We start from the raw sequence: 22,787 nt of genomic DNA, 5'->3' as shown, positions 1-22,787 counted from the left end.
CCTGTAAAGACAGTTCCACTGGGACTGGAAGGAGGGATCAGTAAAATATTTTAGGACACCATGTCCTTTAGAAGTTTGAAGGGAGTTTCCTAGAGGAGATGGTGTGTTGACCTAAGTCTTGAGTGGGAACCAATGGGTGGAGTGAAGGCAGATGAAGAGCTGCTTACTAAATACACTGAATTTGAGTTGCTCTTAATATTTCAATTGTCAAATTGTGCAGAGGATGAGAAATTCAAGTCTGGACCTCCTTAGAGTTGAGAAATCACAGTATGCTTAACGATTAGACTGACCTACAGGGAAACAAGTTTGTCCTCTAACAGACCTAGGAAATATCCTCACTTCCAAGATGGATTTACTGTGGCCATGAAAAGCTGGAGTTGAATAATATAAGTAAGCCCATAGATGACTTAAATGATTCTGCTTATAGTTTAAACAGGTTTATGCTTGAGAGACACTTTGAAAGTATAAAAAAAAAATACAGCAGTAAGTTTTGGGGATTGGCCAGAGAAATTTACTACTATTCAATCTGAGGAGATTTGGCTTAAAATATTGTTATTTTTAGATCCATGCTTATCTTAATATGAAGGCCAGGAACATAGTATGATTTATTTATCTGAAACTTAAATAAAGAGCCTCAAGCACAAGGCATTTTGTAGATTTATACAGAGTAATAAAGATCACAAATACTCCCTACTAAGTTGAAAGAAAAACTCCAGCAGGCAACAGTATAAATGAACCACTTGACACTAATACATGTCTTGTGGCTGAATACATCCACAGTAAGAAATGATTAAATGCTTTATAAAATCTGGGAACAAATGGGTAATTTACCCTGGCCTCCCATTGAATTATAATAGAAAAATTGAACTTTTTAGTGCTTTGGTATACTTGAAGTTTGTTTTATAGAAAACTTGAAGATAGAACTACATACCTTTTCCATATGGGTAACTTTTTTTTTTAAAGATTCATTTTATTTACTTGAAAGTCAGAGTTACAGAGAAAAGTAGAGACCCAGAGAGGTTGTCCATCTATTGGTTCACTCCCCAAATGTTTGCAATAGCTGGAGCTGGGCAATTCTGAGCCAGGATGAGGAGCTTCTTCTTGGTCTCCCACGTGGGTGTAGGGACCCAAGGACTTGGGCCATCCTCTATTGCTTTCAGAGCTGCATTAGCAGGGATCTGGATCAGAAGCGAAGCAGCTGGGACTCAAACCAGTGCCCATATAGGACGCTGGCACTACAGGTCAAGGCTTTAACCCACTGCCCCACTGCTCCAGCCCCTGTATTTAAGAGGTAGAAAGCTCCCATGTGCTTGTTCACTCGCCAAACACCAAGGCTAGGTTGAGACCACAACCAGAAGCTGGGAACATAATCCATGTCTTCCAGGTGAGTAGCTGGAACCCTATTACTTGAACTATTACCAGTTTCCCAGGGACTGCATTGGCAAGAAGCTAGAGATGGGACTCTAACACAGGCACTCAGTGTGGATGTGCATGTTTCAACCAGTAGGCTAAATGCCTTCTCCATCTCCAGATTTTTGAAGGAGTAAATGTTTGCTCTTTTCCCAATTTTTGACCTTTCTATATTTAGAAACCTGGGATCGAATTCCGTGACGACCCACTGGTTTCAGAGAGATGTGATTGGACCTCTTTAAAAAAGAGAAAATGCAAAATATGTTTTTCCTTAGAGGCTCTAACTATGGCACATTACATAATTTTGCATTAGACATGAGATCTCCCAACCAGCACTGTAACACAACACGTTAAAGCCACTGTCTGCAGCTCCAGCATCTCATATGGGCACTGGTTCAAGTCCTGGCAGCTCCAATTCCCATCCAACTCCCTGCTAAAACTCTAGGAGGGCAGCGGAACATGGCCCAAGTCCTTGGGTCCCTGCCACCCTTGTGAGAGACCTGGAGGAAGCCCAGCCCTGGCTGTTGTGGCCATTTGGGGAGTGAGCCAGCACATGAAAGATCTTTATATTTGTGTCTCTTTTCTCTGTAATCTGCCTTTCAAATAAATCTTAAAAACAAAAACAAAAACAAAAACAAAAAAAACCTCATAAATAACAGAGCTGAGTATGGAAAGATCCTCTGAATGAAATCAAGAATAGGTTAACAGAAATAGGAAATAGTTGCCCTGAGTGTATCAGGACAGAGACAACTTGTGAGAATGCAAACGTCTGCTGTAGAGTTGGTTTGGGTTGGCAGTCTGTGGGTGGCTGCATACCCAAATAGTCCCACCATATTGCATTAGGGACATGGGCCAACTGGCTGCTTAGGCTTTGCCTTTACTCAACTCCTGGTCATTCAATCCTACAGGTATGTTCTCTGTGATAAATGTAGATTTTCTCTGATGTGAAAGTTAGCTGAGGGGTAGTGTGGTATTGAAGGCCCTTTAGCTGCTACCTCCGTGCAACCTCTCTCATGGACCTCAGGACAACTCTGCCTCTTATCCCTTTCCTCTCCTATTGATGGAGACGAAACTGCTTCTGCCACGCTTTAGTAAAATACTCCAAACTCTGACCAGTGAATCTATAGTCACATGGCCTCTATACCAATTTCAACTACAGAACTCAATTGCCTTGTATTATGTTTGTAGTTATCCTTTGAGGGCCCTATGTACCCTTTGCATCTTTGACCTATAAGGCTTAGTTTTCTCATTCATTGCATCTCTGATAGTACTTAGCATAAAACTTGAAACTAAAATAACACTTGGCTTTTTTGTGTGTGTGGCTGGGTGGGGGGATTTATTTGAAAGACCAGGAAGGAGAGACCGATCTACTATCTGCTGGTTCATTCCCCAAATGCCTGCAACAGCTAGTGCGGGGCCAGGCTGAAGCCAGGAGTTCCATCCAGATCTTTGATGGGGTTGTCATGACCTGAGTACTTTAGCAATCATTTGTTGCCTCTCAAACACATGAACAGAGAGCTGGATTAGAAATAGAGATAAGACAGTATGCTAACCAGATGCTCTGATATGTTTGTGTATGTCCCAAGCAGTGATTTAACCCTCTGCATCACTATGTTACCCCAAGACTTTTGCTATCTTAAAAGAACAGACAAATTATGGATGGGTTGTTCATCTTTGTTCCTTACTGACTTAGCACATTATAGAGGCTAAAAACACTTCTCATAAGACAGGAAGGGATTGATGGTGACTGAGGAAGAGAAGTTACTAAAGGCTTATGTGTTCTTTACAAACACACCTTGTAAGCCCAAAGGAAAAAAAAATACACCAGGAAGTCATTCATTTGAGTGGTGTGCAAGTGCTAAATGGGATATGTGATTTCAAGATAATTGCTGTTAGAAAGCTAAGGATTGGGATTGTTTAATGAAGTTGTAAATATTCTTAGTAACAAACAAGGCAAGTAACAGTGCTTGTTGCACTAGACTTTTCATACATCTTTCAAAACATGTCAAAACTCAATGAGAGCACAAGATCCTAAAATTCAGTAAGTTTGATCATGCTATTGCCTGTTACAGTAAGGGCTTTAACTAGTATCAGTAATCAAAGGCATGTGCTCCTAATTTTACTGCATTGACTTATCAGTTGAGATCCTGAGGTGCAAACCACCTAATAAATAGAAGCAGTGAAAGAATCTCATAATTTTTAAAGGTGCAATTAAGAGTATCATAGGTTTAAAAAATCTGATTAAAAGGATGATGATGTGTGTGTGTGTGTGTGTGGCAACTATGCCTTGGAAAATGAGTTAACAATGAAAGATAAATAGATCAAATTATTTTAGAAAACTTATCTCACCTTTCCTGGAAAAGGTTAGGAAGGAGTACTTAGTGAACTGGTCTTGAGAATTTTGTCAAGATGGATATATACTGAAATTAAAGGGGAGCTCTGCATTGGTAACAGTGACACAGGTTGCCAAGTTACTAGTTTTAAAAGGATTAGTGACAAGAAAGACAATGAAGCAAAAAACATGGAAAAAAGAACCAGCAGCTGAAAGTAACTTTATTAACTGGCTGCTTTAGATATTTTAATTATAAATGAGATACTTTTTCTTCCGTACTACTGGGCTATACTTTGAGTTTGGTTGGTACTGGTGTCTGGTGCTACACCAATACAATCGGGGGTTCATAGCTGACTGTGGTGACTGTGCCATACTGTTGCCAACTTTTAAAAAGTGGCCCTGGCCATGCCTTGCACTGTGGAGTTTGAGTTCTGGTTATGCCACTTACAGTGTGTCCTGTAAGAGTCACCTAAGCATTGTGGATCTTGGTTTTTCCATTGGGATCGAAATAAAAACATCTACAGAAATCATTAAGAGTTAATTATTTTTAGCTATCATGTGGGTTAACACATAGAAGAGTTGAGGGACAAAGATAGAAGTGATAAATACATGGGTTTGAAGATGACATTTTGCCATGAAACTATTATCGTGGACCTATTCTTTGGGCTGTGTCTTGGCAACAAATATCCAAGAGGCAATAAAACAGCATGCTGGCAGACATGGGGCAGCAGAGCAAGAGTAGAGTCTGTGAGCACTTTGAAAAGGTTTCTCAGAAAATGGTTCTACTGAGTAATGTTTAAGTTTCCACAGAAACTAAGAGAATAGCATGCTGTGGAAAGAAAGTCAGTTATACAATATCAAAGTTACTCAGGTGTTATGATCCCTATTAAGGTATATTGCACAACTTGACACTGTCTCTTTAGTATTCCCTAGAGATTCAGACTTGCAGGCTAATTGAAAGCCAAATGAATATTTATCTGATTTTATTCCGTTGTATTTTCTAATTTTCTCCTTACTCTGCTTTGGAAATAATGAGTGGGATGAATTGCAGAAGGCTACACTCAAATTCTTTGTCACAGTTGAGCAAAAGTTCCTAAGGTTGGATCAGACATACAGTTAGGACGATTTAGCTTCAGGGACCAATTAACCCCAAGACGATATGATTGAAAATGTACTAAGGGTCATATTTATCCACAAATAACTCATACACTGGATTGTGTGAAATTCAGGTGTTTGGAATACAGGTAGTTGGTTGTCTAGGAAATCATGCTAGTTGGTGTAATTGCCACCCAAGAATTCAAGCAACCCTCTCTTAACCTCTGTGTTGAGGATTAGTTTGTCAAATAAATATCTTTGGAACTCTTGAGTCTTGATTATTTTTTTTAGCAGAGCCAAAACTGTTTAGAATGGGAAGATAGTAAATTGAGGTGGTAGATTTACACTGTAACACTTTTGTCTTTTTTAAGGACAGTGAGGGAGAGAGGTGGTGACAAAAGTTGGGAGGAGGGGATTTGAACTATCTAGGTCTCCAATGTGAGTTACCAGAACCCAATCACTTCAGCTATCACCACTGCCTCTCTGGATCTGCATTATCAAGAAACTAGAAGGAGAATATGGAACCAAGTATTGAATCCATGTGTTCACGTGTGGGATGTGGACATATAAATACACGAAATGTCCACACCTAAATACTTCTTAGCCACACAGTGCTGCCATTTGACTTACTACTCAGTATTGCTGCATACATGCTGCTTTGCTATCCTTTGCTTTGTTCCAAGTGAAGTTACAGCCAGATCTGCTCCCCATTTCCTCAGCTCACTTGGAATGCATTCCTCCCTGCCCACTGTACTTGAGACTGTACCAAATTTGTGCATATAATGAAGTTCATCTTATTCCATGTACTTCAATTTTCAGAAATAGTTGAGCACATGGTTTTATACTTTTATATATAAAATAATGTCTAATATAAATTTGAATATTATACCTTTTTACCTAATACATCTGTATTGCCTTTTCTTAGGGTAAATAAAAGTTATATGTGTTGTTATTGTTAATTTGATTCCTACCAAAAGTCTTGTATCAGAGACCCTCTAAACCAAGGAGTTTTGATGGGGCAGTCTATAAATTAACAATTGTGCAAGGAATTGGAGACATTTACTTGGACAAAGTCTAATGGAGTTTTTACTTGATAGTTTGAAAAAAGTACAGTGAATTGTCTTGTAGAGATTACAAACATCTGGGATAATCAAGAGAGTTAATAAGCCAGTTGTGTAAGTTACAACTAATCAGAACTAGAAAGGGATGTTTTAACACTTCTAATATGGAAGCGGACTTTCTTGAGACAGTGGACTTTGAGTCCCTGCAAATACCAATGCAAAATATGGGTGAGTGTAGAATGGATTCTGCTACATTGGATAGTAATAAGCCAGAATCCAAATCACATTGGGTAATTCAAATTCTGACCTTCACCTTCTGACTCTAATGATGCCACCAGTATCTTCATTTACCATATTTATAGCATTAGCTGTATACCACCCCTTCTAAAGTGTTTAAGACAGTCTTCCATGGTTTTTGTCCTGACTTTTTCAAAGGAGGCCATTTAGGTTCCTTCCATTGTTCCTCAAACAACTTAATTTGCGGAGTTCACTTAATCATAGCCACCTATTGGAATACTCTAATTTATCAATTTTCTTCTTAGCATCTGGTATTCTAATGTAAATACAATATATCTTATTATGACCAGATTACAAGTCCAGTTTTAGTCATTCTTTTAGAAAGGATTATTACTCTTTGATTTTTCATCCCCACCCAGTGTTACTAATTGTTCATCTTTAGGCAAAATACCTAAAATTCCAGTATTGCATCATGCATATCCAATTACTCGCTTGTAGACTCAAAGAACATAAATCTTTATTTCATGCAAGGGCAGAGAGTGTGTTAAATTTAGAAAGTCTGTTCTTTTCTTCTACTCCTTGGCTGTATCTCCTCTCCTTTTAATCACTTTTTTCCCATTTCAGATCTTCATTTATCCAAAGCCAATATTTTATTTATAGTTAATAGTTCATAGTTGAATTGATAAATACAAGTTAGATCATTAAACTCTGGTTGAAATTTTATTAGGCAACTACCTTGGGTTTCAGATGGAGGAAGAGTGAATTTCATTAGGTCATTGAGATGAACTATCGCTAATTTTTAACAGTTCCATAGTTGAAGGATATTGGGATGAAAAGTGCTAGAATAACCAAAGCTCATCGAAAGTAGCACAACTAGGCTGGCACTGTGGTGTAGTAGGTTAAGCATCTGCCTGAGGCACCAGCGTCCTATATGGGCACAGATTTGTGTCTCGCTGTTCCACTTCTGCTGCAGCTCCCTGCTGATGGCCTGGGAAAACAGAAGATGGCCAAAGTGCTTGGGCTCCAGTACCTGCCTGGGAAACCTAAGGAAGCGCCTGGTTTTGGATTGGCCCAGCTCTGGCTGTTTGTGGCCATCTGGAGAGTGAACCAGTGAATAGAAGACTTCTCTATGTCTCTCCCTCTCTGTAACTATGCCTCTCAAATAAATGTCTTTAAAAAAATCATGGGGCCTGCAGTGTCATGTAGCAGGTAAAGCTGCCATCTGCAGTGCCTGCATCCCATATGGGCACCTCTTCAAGTCCCAGCTGCTCCTCTTCCGATCCAGCTCTCTTCTATGGCCTGGGAAAGCAGTAGAAGACGGCCCAAGTCCTTGGGCTCCTGCACCTGTGTGGGAGACCCAGAAGAAGCTCTTGGCTTTGGATTGGCCCAGCTCTGGCCATTGTGACCATCTGGCAAGTGAACCAGTGGATGGAAGACCTCTCTCTCTGCCTCTGCCTCTCTGTAATTCTGCCTTTCAAATCTTTTTTTTTTTTTTAAAAATCATATGAACAGAACTATAAATGTTGCTGAAAATAGAGATTAAAGTAGGACATTTTAGGTATTTGCCATGATTCACATCTAGATTTGTGCAATTTGTGCTATACTGTGACAGTGGTATGTGCATTTTACCAAAGCAAATAGCATACTGTATCTTCAAAAAGTGATGAAATTTCAGATTGCCAGTTTAAAAAAATCAATTCTAATGGCCCTCCTTGATGATCCCCCACCCAGTCCCCTGGGAGAAGTATTTCTGGCCAGTTTACTGCACTAACAAGAGTTTATTTTTCTAGCTCAATCCTTAAACCATCATAATATGGAAGTACCATTTCAAAGCAGTTTATTTTCTTAGTATTAAAACATTATCTTCCTCATCTTAAATCTAATACTTCGTAATCGCTTTAAACTTTGGATAACAGCTAAAAAATGATTGCATGACACTTAGGTCTGTTGGTCATAATGGTGAAGATTTTGTAACAATAGTGTGTAGAAACCTTTTTTCTGACACATAGCTGATAGGTGTTGGATTACTTTAGTTAGCTGGGACCATTGTCAGGTGCTCTATTTTTACAGCGATGGCATGAACTGGGATTGGGTGAAATGCAAAATTCGGTTTACTTGTCAGGAAATAATATGAGCATCTTGGTTTAGGGGTAGCTTGGGGAGATGCTCTTGGAACCATATACTTACATGATAAACCTACATGTGATAAAGGGTTTGCATTTGCTCTTGTAACATGCAGTTATGCTCACGCTCCATGATAGGTTGGGAATGAGAGTGCTATAGATAAAGAAGTAGCATAAAGACATGCTATAATGCAGTGGGAGTTTTGAATTGCTGCATGGATGTTCGCATATGTTGAAGGATAAACCACAGAAAGTTCAGAGGTTCAGGATGTCTGGAAGGTTTCCTGCTTCTCTTCTGAGAAAACCAAAGAAGAAAGTGTGGATAAACCCTTAAGAAAACTTTCTCATGGGATTTCAAAGACTGACTCTTGGTGCAAAGTTAGAATGTAGAAATGTCTCCTCCATTTATGTTAAGGAGAATAATAACTGCCATAGTTGTCTTGGCTGATACATAGTCAAAGATTGGTTCCTTGAATGGCCGACTTATTTTTACAACTCGGTAGCCTGGCAGTTTCTCAGGATGTCCAAAACAGTGTTGGATCCGAAGCCTCATGACCATGTGCCACCTGTCTTTGGGAGAGATGGCAAGGCAGGAGCTTCTTCAGTGTGAACATCAAATCTTTTTTTTTTTTAAATTTGTTTGACAGGTAGAGTTATAGACAGTGAGAGAGAGAGAGAGAGACAGACAGAAAGGTCTTCCTTCCGTTGGTTCACTCCCCAAATGGCCGCTACTGTGTCGATCCAAAGCCAGGAGCCAGGTGCTTCTTCCTGGTCTCCCATGTAGGTGTAGGGCCCAAGGACTTGGGCCATCCTCCACTGCCCTCCCAGGCCACAGCAGAGAGCTGGACTGGAAGAGGAACAGCCGGGATTAGAACCTGGCGCCCATATGGGATGCTGGCGCCATAGGCGGAGGATTAACCAAGTGAGCCATGGTGCTGGCCTATGAACATCAAATCTTTGACATGACCTACATATGCTACTTTGTCTTATTAACTGTGATAAGACTGTCACTAATTTACATAAGCTATCTAAAATATTTACATTGCTAACTTTTCCCACCTCTTGTTGGGTAATGAGTTCCGTGAGCTTGATCCCTACCCTGGAGATTTGTTTTATCTGTCCTAAATAAACAAGCTTGAAGTGATGAGTCCTCAATTATCATTTAAGTGTTTAGTTAATAATTCCATGTTAACTCTTCACATTGTTTACAGTTGTATAGAAGTCATTCACTTTACTTCGGACACAGAACATCACTGAAAAAAACCCATGCACGTATTCGGTGTTAGAATGAGTTCTTACTCAAGTTTGCCATTCTGTGATGGTGAGTGAGTCATTTGGTCATGGAATCTGTCATCTGTAAAATAACAATGTGGGCTAAAATTCCTTTACAGCTTTGTGTTCTTTGGAACTTATGACCATTTATGAAAATGTGGATTGCAGAACTTATATTTGAAGATATAATGAATTTGAAGGTATAATGAGAAGTGAAAATGCAGCTTAAGATTCTAATACTTTGGGAGAATAAATTTTATAAAAAAGCAAAATCTGTAATGAGATATTATAATTTATGTTGCTGCATTATCACTTGTCAGTGAAGGAGATAAAGCTCATCTTTTGAGAAGTTCTCTACCTCTTCCAAGTGGTCAATCTTTGCCTTTTTCATGAATGCTCTTGTCATTACATCTCTTTGTTCATTGCATCCTCTTTCTCATTCCTCTTTAAAATTTTAGTGAAGTGGTGAGTATTTGGCATAACAGTTAAAACACTGCATGGGATGTCTCCAAGTGTCAGAGTTCAAGTTTGGCTTCTCTGCTTCCTTTTCCAGTTTCTCAAGACTGCATACTGTGTACTGAGGGAGGGAATGAGGCTCAAGTCCTTGGACACCCACGTGTGGCACCCTGATAGAGCTCGGGGTTCCTGGCTTTAGCCTGGACCACCCCTGCTATTTCAAGCATTTGTAGATTGAACCCATCGATAGAAGATCTCTGTTTTGGTCTCTCTCCTTCTCTATGCCCCTATTTTCTTCCTCTGAAATAAAATGAAAATGGATACCATTTTAATTAAGATTTTAATTTCTCCAAAAAGAAATTCATAATTCCACACTAAAAATGAGTCCCCCCTTCTGCATTTCCATTACATTCTACCTGTGTAGAGTTTGATCATCACTTCTGTTACAGGTAGGTTAAAACCTGGTGTCTTTGTCATATAGCAGTAAGCACCTGGAAGAAGGAAATATGTACATTCATTTTGGCTTGTCCTTGTTGCCTAATACAATCCAGAATTGTTTGAATATATCAGTCATGGATTCAGAGCATTAGTGCAAGTACCTATGAAACTAGACTTCTGATAGGACTGAATAATGCTATTGGTACGCTACTTGCTGGGTCTCTAAGAGGAAACATATCTGGGTACATTTCCTGAACTCTGACTCTTGGTTAAACTTTAATCCTGTTCCTCTTTACTTGTCATCTTAGTCTGCTATTCGAAGTGTTGTATACTTACTCTGATGTAAACCTCGTAAGCCATAAATTAAAAGATTCATATATGACCTAACCATATATCCTGCGTGATAGCCTGTGCTACATCTTCCACTTGCTGTAAACAATCATGGGCTGTATGTTTACACCCTAAATTCATCCTCTCCCCTTCAGACATTACAAGATTTGTTGGCTTAGGTGTGCTTATCCCTGGTTGTCCATCTTCTAATAAGCCATTATTTGAGTAATTATTTATTTTTTTCTCCTAAGTCCTGGATCAGAGTAACTGGCACAGCTGTTACATACGTCCAAAATGGTGTCTGGCCCTGTCTGTAGTTATAGGATGCTGGTGCTGGGTGGTGGGAGAGAGAGGAATGTGTGCCTCTTTGTTCCCCCTCTAAGTTGGCAGGTACACTGTCCGGCCCCTCCCCAGGCTCCAAGCTGGACTTACGCCAGACTCTTCCTGCAGCTATTCCCTTAGTGGCTTGGGCTGCTGCAGTCTAGTCTTCCCTCACTCCAAAGCTGGTGCTGAGGTTCTTGGTTGCTGGGGTCCTGAGTACGTCCACACTCTCCATGTAGGTTCACAGTTTGCGTGTTTTCTCTGGAGTTTTTTTTTAACTGAGATTGTACTCTGTCCACGTTTTTGAAACTATCTTCCCCAGACTAGAGCAGTAAGCTCCCTCCCTATTCTTAAACTCTTTAAAGTCTGTTTTATCTATTATCAGGATAGCTATGCCTTCTTGCTTTTGGTTTCCATTTGTCTGGTATATTTTTTCCCAACCCTTCACTTTCAGTCTGTGTATCTTTGTGAAATTAATTTGTTGTAGCATTATATTTCAATTATAAATTTGGTTGTATGGGGGGAAAAGTGTCCCTCAATGAAATATATGTAACCTTCAGAACATGTAATTATTAGGGAATTTTAAAAAGTTGGCCAAAAAACAAAAAGGATAATGTACATTCTCTAGACCTCTTACAAGTGCTCCTAGGGCCGGCGCCCTGGCTTAACAGGCTAATCCTCTGCCTTGCGGCACCAGCACACCGGGTTCTAGTCCAGGTTGGGGCACCGGATTCTATCCCAGTTGCCCCTCTTCCAGGCCAGCTCTCTGCTATGACCCGGGAAGGCAGTGGAGGATGGCCCAAGTCCTTGGGCCCTGCACCCGCAAGGGAGACCAGGAGAAGCACCTGGCTCCTGGCTTCGGATCAGCGAGATGATCCGGCCACAGTGGCCATTGGAGGGTGAACCAACGGCAAAAAGGAAGACCTTTCTCTCTGTCTCTCTCTCTCACTATCCACTCTGCCTGTCAAAAAGGAAAAAAAAAAAAAAAAAAAAAAAAAAAAGAAGTGCTCCTAGGTATTTCCTGCATGGAAAAGGGGGCTTAGTAGATAAGATTCAGCTGACAATTCAAGAGAGGTTGCCCGGAATTGTTCATGTTGGGCCCAAAGTAATTGTCTGGTCCCTAAAAGCTAAGACACATTCTTGATTGTGATCAGAAGGTGACATTACTACAGAGTAAAGATTAAAGAGAGGTAACATTACTGACATTAAAGATGAGCCAAGGACTGTAGACAGCATCTACAAGCTGGAGAATACAAGCAAACAAATGGTGCCTTAGAGCCTTTGGGGGTGGGGAAGTGAAGAAGCCCTCCTGACACTGTGCTATTAGACTAGTTAGTTTTGCCAAACTGTTGGAAATCACTAACTTTGTAACAATCTGGCACAGCAGCAATGGAAAATTAAGGTACCATGCTACTTAAATTTTTTTGATAGTCAAATTTGGTAGTATTGTGTAGTAACTGGAGCTTGAATTGTTCTATAAGCAGTACTTTGACCCAGGTAATAAAGAACTCCTAATAATTTTCTTTTTTCCTGATACTTAGGTGCTCTCTTGCTATTTGAGAGTCATTCTTAAGTATTAAATGAGGTATGAATTCAGCAAAATCTGGTTAAAAGGGGGCTGTGTTGTGGTGTGGTGGATAAAGGCACCACCTGCAGTGCTGGCATCCCATATGGGTGATGGTTCAAGTCTTGGCTGCTCCATTTCTAGTCCAGCTCCCTGCTGGTGTGCCTGGGAATGCAGCAGAGGATGGCCCTGGTACCCACATGGGAGTCCTATAGGAGTCTCTTGGCTCTTGACTTCAGAGTTGCCCAGCTCCAGCTGTTCCCACTACCTGGGGAGTAAACCAGCAGGAGGAAGATGTTTCTCCCCCTCTTTCTGTAACTCTGTCTTTGAAATAAAGCTTTAAAAAAATTCCAGTTAAATGGCCAACCAGTGGCCTTAACACTGCTTACCTTAAAATCCCCCTTATTGCAGAATGAGATGGCACTTTTACTGTGGAGTGAATGTCCCTAGGGATGCTCCTGGTCTTGAACATTTGTTTCTGCCCTGGTTGTTCATTCACGCATTAGCACCACACTGTTTGTGTTTCAGGAGCTTTGCACTCTGTTTACTGGGTAGTTAAAGCATTTGCCCTTCCCAGCTTTTCTTTTAGTGGTTTCCTTTCTACTCCTCCAAGTTTTCTCACACAAACTTTAATGTTAACTAGAATAGCTTCAAAAAAAGCATGCTGGTATTTTTATTGGAATTGGGTTTATGTATAAAGTAGCCTAACGAGAACTAACGTCTTTGTAATTTTGAGCTGTTGGGATATAGTGTGGCAAATATCTTTGATTCATGTCTAGTTTTGTGGCTTTCAAGAGTCTAACATTTTCTGGCCGGCGCCGCGGCTCACTAGGCTAATCCTCCGCCTTGCGGCACCGGCACACCAGGTTCTAGTCCCGGTCGGGGCGCCGGTTCTGCCCCGGCTGCCCCTCTTCCAGGCCAGCTCTCTGCTGTGGCCCAGGAGTGCAGTGGAGGATGGCTCAAGTGCTTGGGTCCTGCACCCCATGGGAGACCAGGATAGGCACCTGGCTCCTGCCATCAGATCAGCGCAGTGCGCCGGCCGCAGCGCGCCTACCGCGGCAGCCATTGGAGGGTGAACCAACGGCCAAGGAAGACCTTTCTCTCTGTCTCTCTCTCTCTCACTGTCCACTCTGCCTGTCAAAAAATAATAATAAAAAAAAATTTAAAAAAAAGAGTCCTAACATTTTCCTCATGTAAGTTTTGTGTATTTCCACTTGAGATATTTCCCTAAGTGTGTTACCATCTTTCTGACTAATGTAAATGAGTCGTTCATACTTGGGACCTTGCCTTCAGTGTCTAGGTTGAGAAGTATCTAGAAAGGCTTTTGTGTTTCGGAAGGCTTTTAATTATGTATATTCTTAATCTGAATTTTGTCAATTTAATGATAGGTTTGCATAACTTTGCGTGACATCTATGATTTCTTCTTTTCCAGTCCTTACACCTTTTTGTGAAAAATCTTGTACAACTGGATTGAGTCAAATAAAATTCTAAGTAGTAGTAAATTATGGGCATCTTGGCCTAATTTACAAGCAAATTGAATACCCTGTGAATTTCTAAATTAAGTGTTAAGACTGTGTGTACTTGGATGAGTTAGAGGACTTCAAAAAATTAGTGGAAATTGAATTAAAAGGTTACCTTTGTGAAAGAAACTTTTATGAAATCCATGCACAGTGTTTGATAATGCATGAACTTTTTGAAAACCTTTAACAATCCTGCACCAAATCTTCTGCACCACAATAAACTTCTAATTGCTTTCTCTGAAGTACCGTTGAATGTTTTATCACATTAACAAAACATACATAAATTAGACTTTCTTGATTTTTACCAGGAATATTATTAAATTATTATTTAAAATTTATTTATTTTAATTGAAAAGCAGAGTTACAGAGAGGGAGAGGCAGATAGAGGACTTCCATCTGCTGGTTCATTCCCCAAATAGCTGCAATGGCCAGAGCTGAGCTGATCCAAAGCCAGGAGCCAGGAGTTTCCTCCTGGTCTTCCACACAAGTACAGGGGCCCAAGGACTTGGGCCATCTTCCACTGCTTTCCCAAGCCATAGTAGAGAGCTGGATTGGAAGTGGGGCAGCCAGGACTCAAACTGGCACCTATATGGGATGTTGGCATTATAGGCAGCGGCTTTGCCCTCTACAACACAGTGCTAGCCCTAGGAATGTTGTTAAATTTTTCTAAGGCTTTTAAAATACCTATGCAGACGATGCGCCGACCACAGCGCCCATTGGAGGGTGAACCAACGGCAAAAAGGAAGACCTTTCCCTCTGTCTCTCTCTCACTATCCACTCTGCCTGTCAAAAAATAAAAATAAAATACCTATGCAGAGACTGTGTAATACTTCTCATTAGATTTATTGTATAGTACATGAATGCATTAATAAGCTCCTGTTCATTGCACATAGTTAGATCTCTTCTTTTTTTTTATTAAAGTTTTATTTAATGAATATAAATTTCCAAAGTACAGCTTATGGGTTACAATGGCTTCCCCCTCCCAAAACTTCCCTCCCACCCACAACCCTCCCCTTTCCCGCTCCCTCTCCCCTTCCAATCACATCATGATTCATTTTCAATTCTCTTTATATACAGAAGATCAGTTTAGTATATATTAGGTAACGATTTCAACAGTTTGCCCCCATATAGCAACACAAAGTGAAAAAAAATACTGTTGGAGTACTAGTTATAGCATTAAATAAGAGTGTACAGCACATTAAAGACAGAGATCCTCCCTTCAGAGAAAGGTACTTCCTTCTTTGATGGCCCCGTTCTTTCCACTGGGATCTCACTCACAGAGATCTTTCATTTAGGTCTTCTTCTTCTTCTTTTTTTTTTTTTCTTTTCCATGGTATCTTGGCTTTCCATGCCTACAATACTCTCATGGGCTCTTCAGCCAGATCCGAATGCCTTAAGGGCTGATTCTGAGGCCAGAGTGTTGTTTAGGACATCTGCCATTCTATGAGTCTGCTGTGTATCCCACTTCCCATGCTGGATCGTTCTCTCCCTTTTTGATTCTATCAGTTAGTATTAGCAGACACTAGTCTTGTTTGTGTGATCCCTTTGATTCTTAGACCTATCAGAGCCATCGAATGTGAACTGAAATTGATCACTTGGACTAGTGAGATGGCATTGGTACATGCCACCTTGATGGGATTGTATTGGAATTCCCTGGCACATTTCTAACTCCATCATTTGGGGCAAGACTGATTGTGCATGTCCCAAATTGTGCATCTCCTCCCTCTCTTTTTCCACTCTGAAATTTAACAGGGATCACTTTTCAGTTAAAATTTAAACACCTAAGAATAATTGTGTGTTAGTTACAGAGTTCAACCACTAGTACTAGAACAACAACAACAACAACAAATACTAAAAAGGATAAAGTATTACATTGTACATCTAGAGTCAGGACAAGAGCTGATCTGGTCATTGTTTCTTATAGTGTCCATTTCACTTCAACAGGTTTCCCCTTTGGTGCTCAGTTGTCACCGATCAGGGAAAACAAATGATATTTGTCTCTTTGGGACTGGCTTAATTCACTCAGCATGATGTTTTCCAGATTCCTCCATCTTGGTGCAAATGACTGGGTTTCATTGTTCCTTACTGCTGTATAGTATTCTATGGAGTACATGTCCCATAATTTCTTTATCCAGTCTACTGTTGATGGGCATTTGGGTTGGTTCCAGGTCTTAGCTATTGTGAATTGAGCTGCAATAAACATTAATGTGCAGATGGCTTTTTTATTAGCCAAATTAATTTCCTTTGGGTAAATTCCAAGAAGTGGGATGGCTGGGTTGTATGGTAGGGTTATGTTCAGGTTTCTGAGGAATCTCCAGACTGACTTCCATAGTGGCTTAACCAGTTTGCATTCCCACCAACAGTGGGTTAGTGTCCCTTTTTCCCCACACATAGTTAGATCTCTTCTAATCTTTTTCGGTCCTTGTACTTGGTCCCCCAACCATAACAGCTTTTTATAATATGCATATGCCTCATAGTTTCCTTGTGGTATCATTTATCTATTCTTATATCTTTGTTTCATGTTAACCTAAAAGTAATGGCAAAGCCATACTTAGATTCCAGTTAAACTGTTGTTGTTGTTGTTCTTGGGCAAAAATATTTCAGAGGTTATTCCATGTACTATTCACATGGTATCACATAAAGAGATAGCTATCATATAACACATAGCTTCCCCCCTGTGTGGTTAACAAAAGTACTGTTGGAACATTGTATTTCTCAGCAAACTTAATGATGGTAGCATCTCTTGGTGATCTTCACTTGGACCAGTGATTTCACTGGTGGTATAAAATGGTATTTCTGAAAAATGCACTTGTTAAAGGGGAAAGTCCTACAATTTCTCTATTAAAAAACAAAGTTTTTACTTTAAAAATGTTTGTTTGCTGTAGACAATCAAATTTTCCAGTTGTTAGTTGATCAATTTGATTTTTGACAAAAAGTACAGTGTTATAAACACCATCATTGTCACAATGAAGACTATCTCCCAAATACTTCCCTGTAGGTCTTTGAAGTTACCTTCCTCTCCATACCCAGTTCCAGGCATCTACTGATCTGCCTTCTGTCTCCAGAGACGTAAAGAATCAAACAAAAGCCAGTCACAAAATAAGATTGTTCCGTTTCATGTAATGCATTTGAGTTTAATGGATGTTATCAAGTATATCAACAGTTGATGCCTTTGCACTGCTAAGTAGTATCTCATGAATGGATAAATCATAACATAGGTTGTTTACTAGTTGATGGAAGTTTTGACTGTTCACAATTTGGGCTGCTAGAAATACTTGAGTGCAAATCTTCTGAACACTTTTTCACTTGTTCTAAACAAATACCTGAGTGGGGTTCCTGCATGGTCCTTTAAATCTATTAACTGCTTAAAAAATTTTCAACTGGATTTGCAAACTTGCTATACCATTCTACCAGCAACACCAGAGAATTTCAGTTGTTGTACATCCTGGCTAACCCTTGAAATTGTCAGTTTGGTACCTGTTGTCTCTTTCACTGGTGTGAGTAAATCTCACTATGATTTTAATTTGCTTTTTTTGTCAAATGATGTTGAATATTAATATATGTAATATGTAATTAATGAATATTAATGTATGTAATTGCCATTTTGGACATGTTTTGATAAGGTGTTAAAATCTTTAACTTGGTAGTTTTAAGTGGTAGGAATTCTTTTTTCCCCAAGGTATGTGATTTAAGTTTTTCAGACTAATGTTAATTTTATTGAATGTGGTCTCCAAAGTTGCATGTGATATTTAATTGTGGACTGGAAGTTCTTTATGCATTGACAGTACTTAATTAAAAAGGAAATAAACAATGTTTCTTGTGTCTTTTCTTATGAATCTTGTACCGAATCAGTATTTGTTGAATCTAAGAATAGGAGAGCACTGTGATAAACCTATGAATTGTAAATTGAGAAATACTTGGCATCACAAGGCATTTAATTCCTTCATTGATTACTTGATTCACTGTACATTAAATACTTACATATTGGATCCTTAGTGTGATGCCTGGGGCACTTCCATTATCATGTAATACACATTAGAAAATTTAGTTGTCCAGTGATCTTATCTCTCATAGTTTCCATATATGCTCTTGAGATATCTACGGAAACCATCATATTACAAAAAGATAATTATCAGATGACTTCTCCTTGAAAGACTCTCTTGGCTACCTTCCTGGCGGCAGTTATACTTCCAATTGTCCTATTCCCTCATTGGTTAACACTCGGGTTCTTTGCTGGTTGGTTTCATCTTAGAGACTGCTGAAAAGTGAGGTGCCTCAGGATTCAATCTTCTTATGTTTTCTCAACTTAATTGAACCATATGCAGTCTATAAAACTTCTATGTGTGTTTTTATACAGGATTTGTACCCTGAACATTATACTTGAATATTTATTCAATTCTCAGTATCTTGGTTGCCAAACATCATTAATAAGAATTACTAATGCAAGCTCCAAAAAACTATTCTAAGAACATTGTATATGTTAACTATGGAAACACTTCATATGCATTTCAATGTTTTTTTTTTTTTTTACGATTTATTTATTTATTTGAAAGCGTTACACAGAGAGAGGAGAGGCAGAGAGAGAAGGAGAGGGAGAGGTCTTCCGTCCACTGGTTCACTCCCTAGATGGCCACAACGGCCGGAGCTATGCCGATCCGGAGCCAGGAGCCAGGAGCTTCTTCTGGGTCTCCCACAGGGGTGCAGGTGCTCAAGGACTTCGGCCATCTTCCATTGCTTTTCCAGGCCATAGTAGAGAGCTGGATCGGAAGTAGAGCAGCCGGGTCTCAAACCAGGGCCCATATGGGATGCTGGTGCTTCAGACCAGAGTGTTAACCCACTGCGCCACAGTGCAGGCCCTAACATTTCAATCTTAATATACCCAAAACCAAACTCCTGATGCTTAGACCAAAATTTTCTCCACCGTACTTTATGATTTCAATTAATGGCAACTCTATCCTTTGGGTTGCCAAGGCCAAGTGTTGGACTTATTCTTGACTCTTAGTCAAAATAAAACAAAAAAACAAAATACCCACCCATCCTAAATGGATAGTGTTAGCTCTAAACTCAAAACAATGCCATGTAGCAAATGATTCTCATCTTGTTATCACCCTGTCCAAGCCTTCATCTCTCTCAAGATTTTTGCAGTAAGTAAACAGATTACCATGTAATTCTCAACACTGCATCCAGAGTGATAAGTTAATCCAAAGTGATATGCCATGTTGCTTGATCTGTGTTTGTGTCCTCCCTATCACAAGCAGTAAGAGTCCTTAAATTGGCCTGTTAAGTCCCACCTGGTGATATATCTTTAAATCTACCCTCAGTAATGCTCCTCTCTGTTCCATTTCTCCAGCCTCATTAATGATCCTAGACCTTGCTAGGCACAACTGTAGCTAAGTGTCTCTTGAGCTTGCACTTACTAGGGGGATGGTGCCATGACTCACTTGGTTAATCTTCCACCTGTGGCACCAGCATCCCATATGGGCGCCAGATTCTAGTCCCGGTTGCTCCTCTTCCAGTCCAGTTCTCTGCTGTGGCCCGGGAGGGCAGTGAAGGATGGTCCAAGTGTTTGGGCTCCTACACGCACATGGGAGACCAGAAAGAAGCACCTGGCTGCTGGCTTTGGATTGGAGCAGCAGCGGCCATAGCGGCCATCTGGGAAGTGAACCAATGAAAGGAAGACCTTTCTCTCTGTCTCTCTCTCTCATGGTCTATAACTCTGTCAAAAAAAAAAAAAAAAAAAAAAAGCTTGTTCTGCCCACTTTCTGGAACCATCTTTCGAGGTTACTGCATGGCTTTCCTGCTCCCTCATCTCCTTCAATCATTAACCTGGGCTTAGCATTCTCAGTAAGATCTTAGCTTGAGTACTGGATTCTAACTCACATTTCACCCAGCTTGACCTGCTTTATTTTTCTCCTCATACTGATTACCTTCTAAGAAAGTATAATTTGCTTATATATTCTTCTCTAATGTCTGTCTTCTCTAGAATTAAACTCCAGAAAGTTAAAAATTTCTTTGATTTCTCACTCACAGGCAGGGTCTTCAAAAAGTTCATGAAAGGGTCTGTGCTGTGGCATAGTAAGTTAAGCCCCTGCAGTGCTGGCATCCCATATGGGAACCAGTTCAAGTCCAGGCCTCTCTACTTCTGATCCAGCTCTCTGCTGATGGCCTGGAAAAGCAGTAGAAGATGCCAAATGCTTGGGCCCCTGCACCCACATGGGAGACCTGGAGGAAGCTCCTGGATTCAGATTGGCCCAGCTTTTGCCATTTCAGCCATTTGGGGAGTGAACCAGCAGATGAAAGATATCCTCCTCACCTCTCCTCCCCGCCCCCCTGGCCTTTCCCCCCTCGCCTCCTCTCCCCCTCGTCTCTCCCCCTACTGCCGCCTCTCTACCCCCCAGCCTCTCTCTCTGTAACTGCTTCTCCACACTTGATCTTAGCCAAAAGGCCAAGAAGCGATTGTAACTGCTTCTCAAATAAAAAAAAAAAAAAATCAATGCACATTTTTCATAAACTTTTTTTTAAAATTCCATTTGTGAACTTTTTGAAAGATCCTTCTGTATTCCAACACTGACACGTACTAACTGCTCAGTCAGTAGTTGAGAAACCTGTGCGGCATATATTTTTGAAATTAGTACCAAAGACCTTATAATCTGGAGGTGAGGCAGGCAGTTTAAACTGTCATTTTGCCCTGATGATTGAAACAGTGATGGGAAAATAACCCTGCAGAGCATATAAGATCTTACACAGAAGGGTACATGAAGGCTCCTGTCCAGCTGGTGCTCAACTCATCCCTACCTGTGCACTACCCATGTCCTGGGTACTTATTTAAATAAATAACCAACATAGCAACTCATTCTGATCATGGACCCTTTTTAAAAGTTACTTCTTGGTACCACCATTTAACAGGTTTTTTAATTTATTATTTTTAAAGATATTAAATTGACACAAAAAGTTCAAAACTTTTCAATATAAAAATAGTATAATGTGATGTTCAAAACTTTTCAATATAAAAATAGTATAATGTGATGAGTAGCTATACTTAGATTAATTCATTTACTGGGGAAATTAATGCCTGACCTCCATTGAACATCATTGTGATACCTGATTTTAATTCTGACCTGCAAATCAAATTTCTAAACCATCAGTATTCACAGAGTACACACAGTTGCACACTGCTGTTGTAAGCACCAGTGGTCTATAAAATAAGTGGAAGACACAGCCTGCTTAGATAAGTGGGTGGTTAATGTTGCTTGCACACATTTCTGAAGTACAGCGTAAAGCAAAAGAATGATCTGAACATTAATTTAAAATTTCATTCAGTTTTCAACCTTGCTTAGCTCTTTAACCTATCTGAATAAATGGCTTAACATTTTTCCCTTCCAGCTTGCCTGTTGGTGACTGGTTTATCCAACAAAATGATTTTTAGCAACAAATACTTGTCATTCAAGTCAACTGAACATATCCTAGTAATTGAATGTACAGAACCAAGCATAATCCCATTGTTTGTATTCTCTTATGCTTGAGGACTTATGTGTCTATAGGAGTACTATTACTTTTTATTATACTTAAAAACAAAAACCAAAAAACCTTGGCATTCATTGAGAGTCTGTCACCAGTACAGTGTGGTTATATTAAAGCAGCATATTGAAATAGTTCATGATAAGTTATTGAAAAGGCCACCTCCTAGCCTCTGTGGAAATAACTATCTTAGTTTGGTAATACTATCAATTTTAAAAGTCAGTAATGATAAAATAGCATTTTGTTAAATAACTTTTTCATGAGAAAAAGTTGAAAAATTGAATATTTGAAACTAAAAATGGAGCTAAACTGAGTTCAGCATTTTGTTGCCATGCCATGGCGTATTTCCTTTCATCTCCCTAAATGCAAACAGGAAGCAGAGGCCGAGCTGCTTTGTCAGTTACACTCCTGGTCTCCCTCTTTAAGATTTCTTCTCAATACTATTCTTGGGGAAGCAACTTCTGGCTCCAGATAAATGGCTGTGGGTTCCAGCTCTTACCTGCCAATTACTGTGTTTGGGCTATCTGTGCCAGCCTCTGGGTCAGCCAGTGATGAGATGAAGGACCTGTTGGCTGAGTTCATTAGCAGAAATTCGTTCCACCCAGATGGAGCTGAGGTTTGGGGTGGGTGCGCAGAGGAAACCAGGGGGCTGCTGAGATGGGTTGAGATTTAAAAAATTTTTTTTTCCTAAGACCTGGGAAATGAAAGCACTACTTCCCCTTCAGAATCCCCGCTTCCCTTTTCAGTTCCTCCCTTTGGGGCAGACAATGGAAGATCTCAGGCCCCCTCTCTGGGAGCCTAGTGCCTGTTGTCCCCTCTCCCCCTCCCTCCTCTCGGCTCCCCGCCCCTCACCCACAGGCTTCTCCAACTCCAGCTTCAGGCAGAGATTTGTCAGACTCGTTCGGTTGAGACTGATTATGATTGCAGCAGATGGGCTGGATTTGACAGCACAGATCCTGAGCAGCTCCGGATGGGGGGGCCGTGGGGCGGGGAGCGGGAATGCCGCCTCATAGGAGCACATGCCGCACAGCCCAGCCGGGTGCACCGCTGCTTCTCTTGAACGCGCGCCATCAGGAGCCCAGTGGCACTGCCGAGCCGGGGGCCCGCAGG

At 40.4% G+C, this 22,787-nt stretch overlaps 1 protein-coding gene across 6 annotated transcripts in view; it reads left to right on the top strand.

Moving 5' to 3' along the window:
• NCKAP5 (NCK associated protein 5) overlaps positions 1 to 22,787 on the top strand; it is a 957,082-nt gene that overhangs the window by 300,699 nt on the left and 633,596 nt on the right. The gene's annotated exons all lie outside the window — the stretch shown is intronic.

Source organism: Lepus europaeus, chromosome 1 (assembly GCF_033115175.1).
Source record: "Lepus europaeus isolate LE1 chromosome 1, mLepTim1.pri, whole genome shotgun sequence".
NCBI lineage: Eukaryota > Metazoa > Chordata > Mammalia > Lagomorpha > Leporidae > Lepus > Lepus europaeus.
The sequence above is the reverse complement of the archived record's forward strand: the minus strand, read 5'-3'. Positions and strand labels throughout refer to the sequence as shown.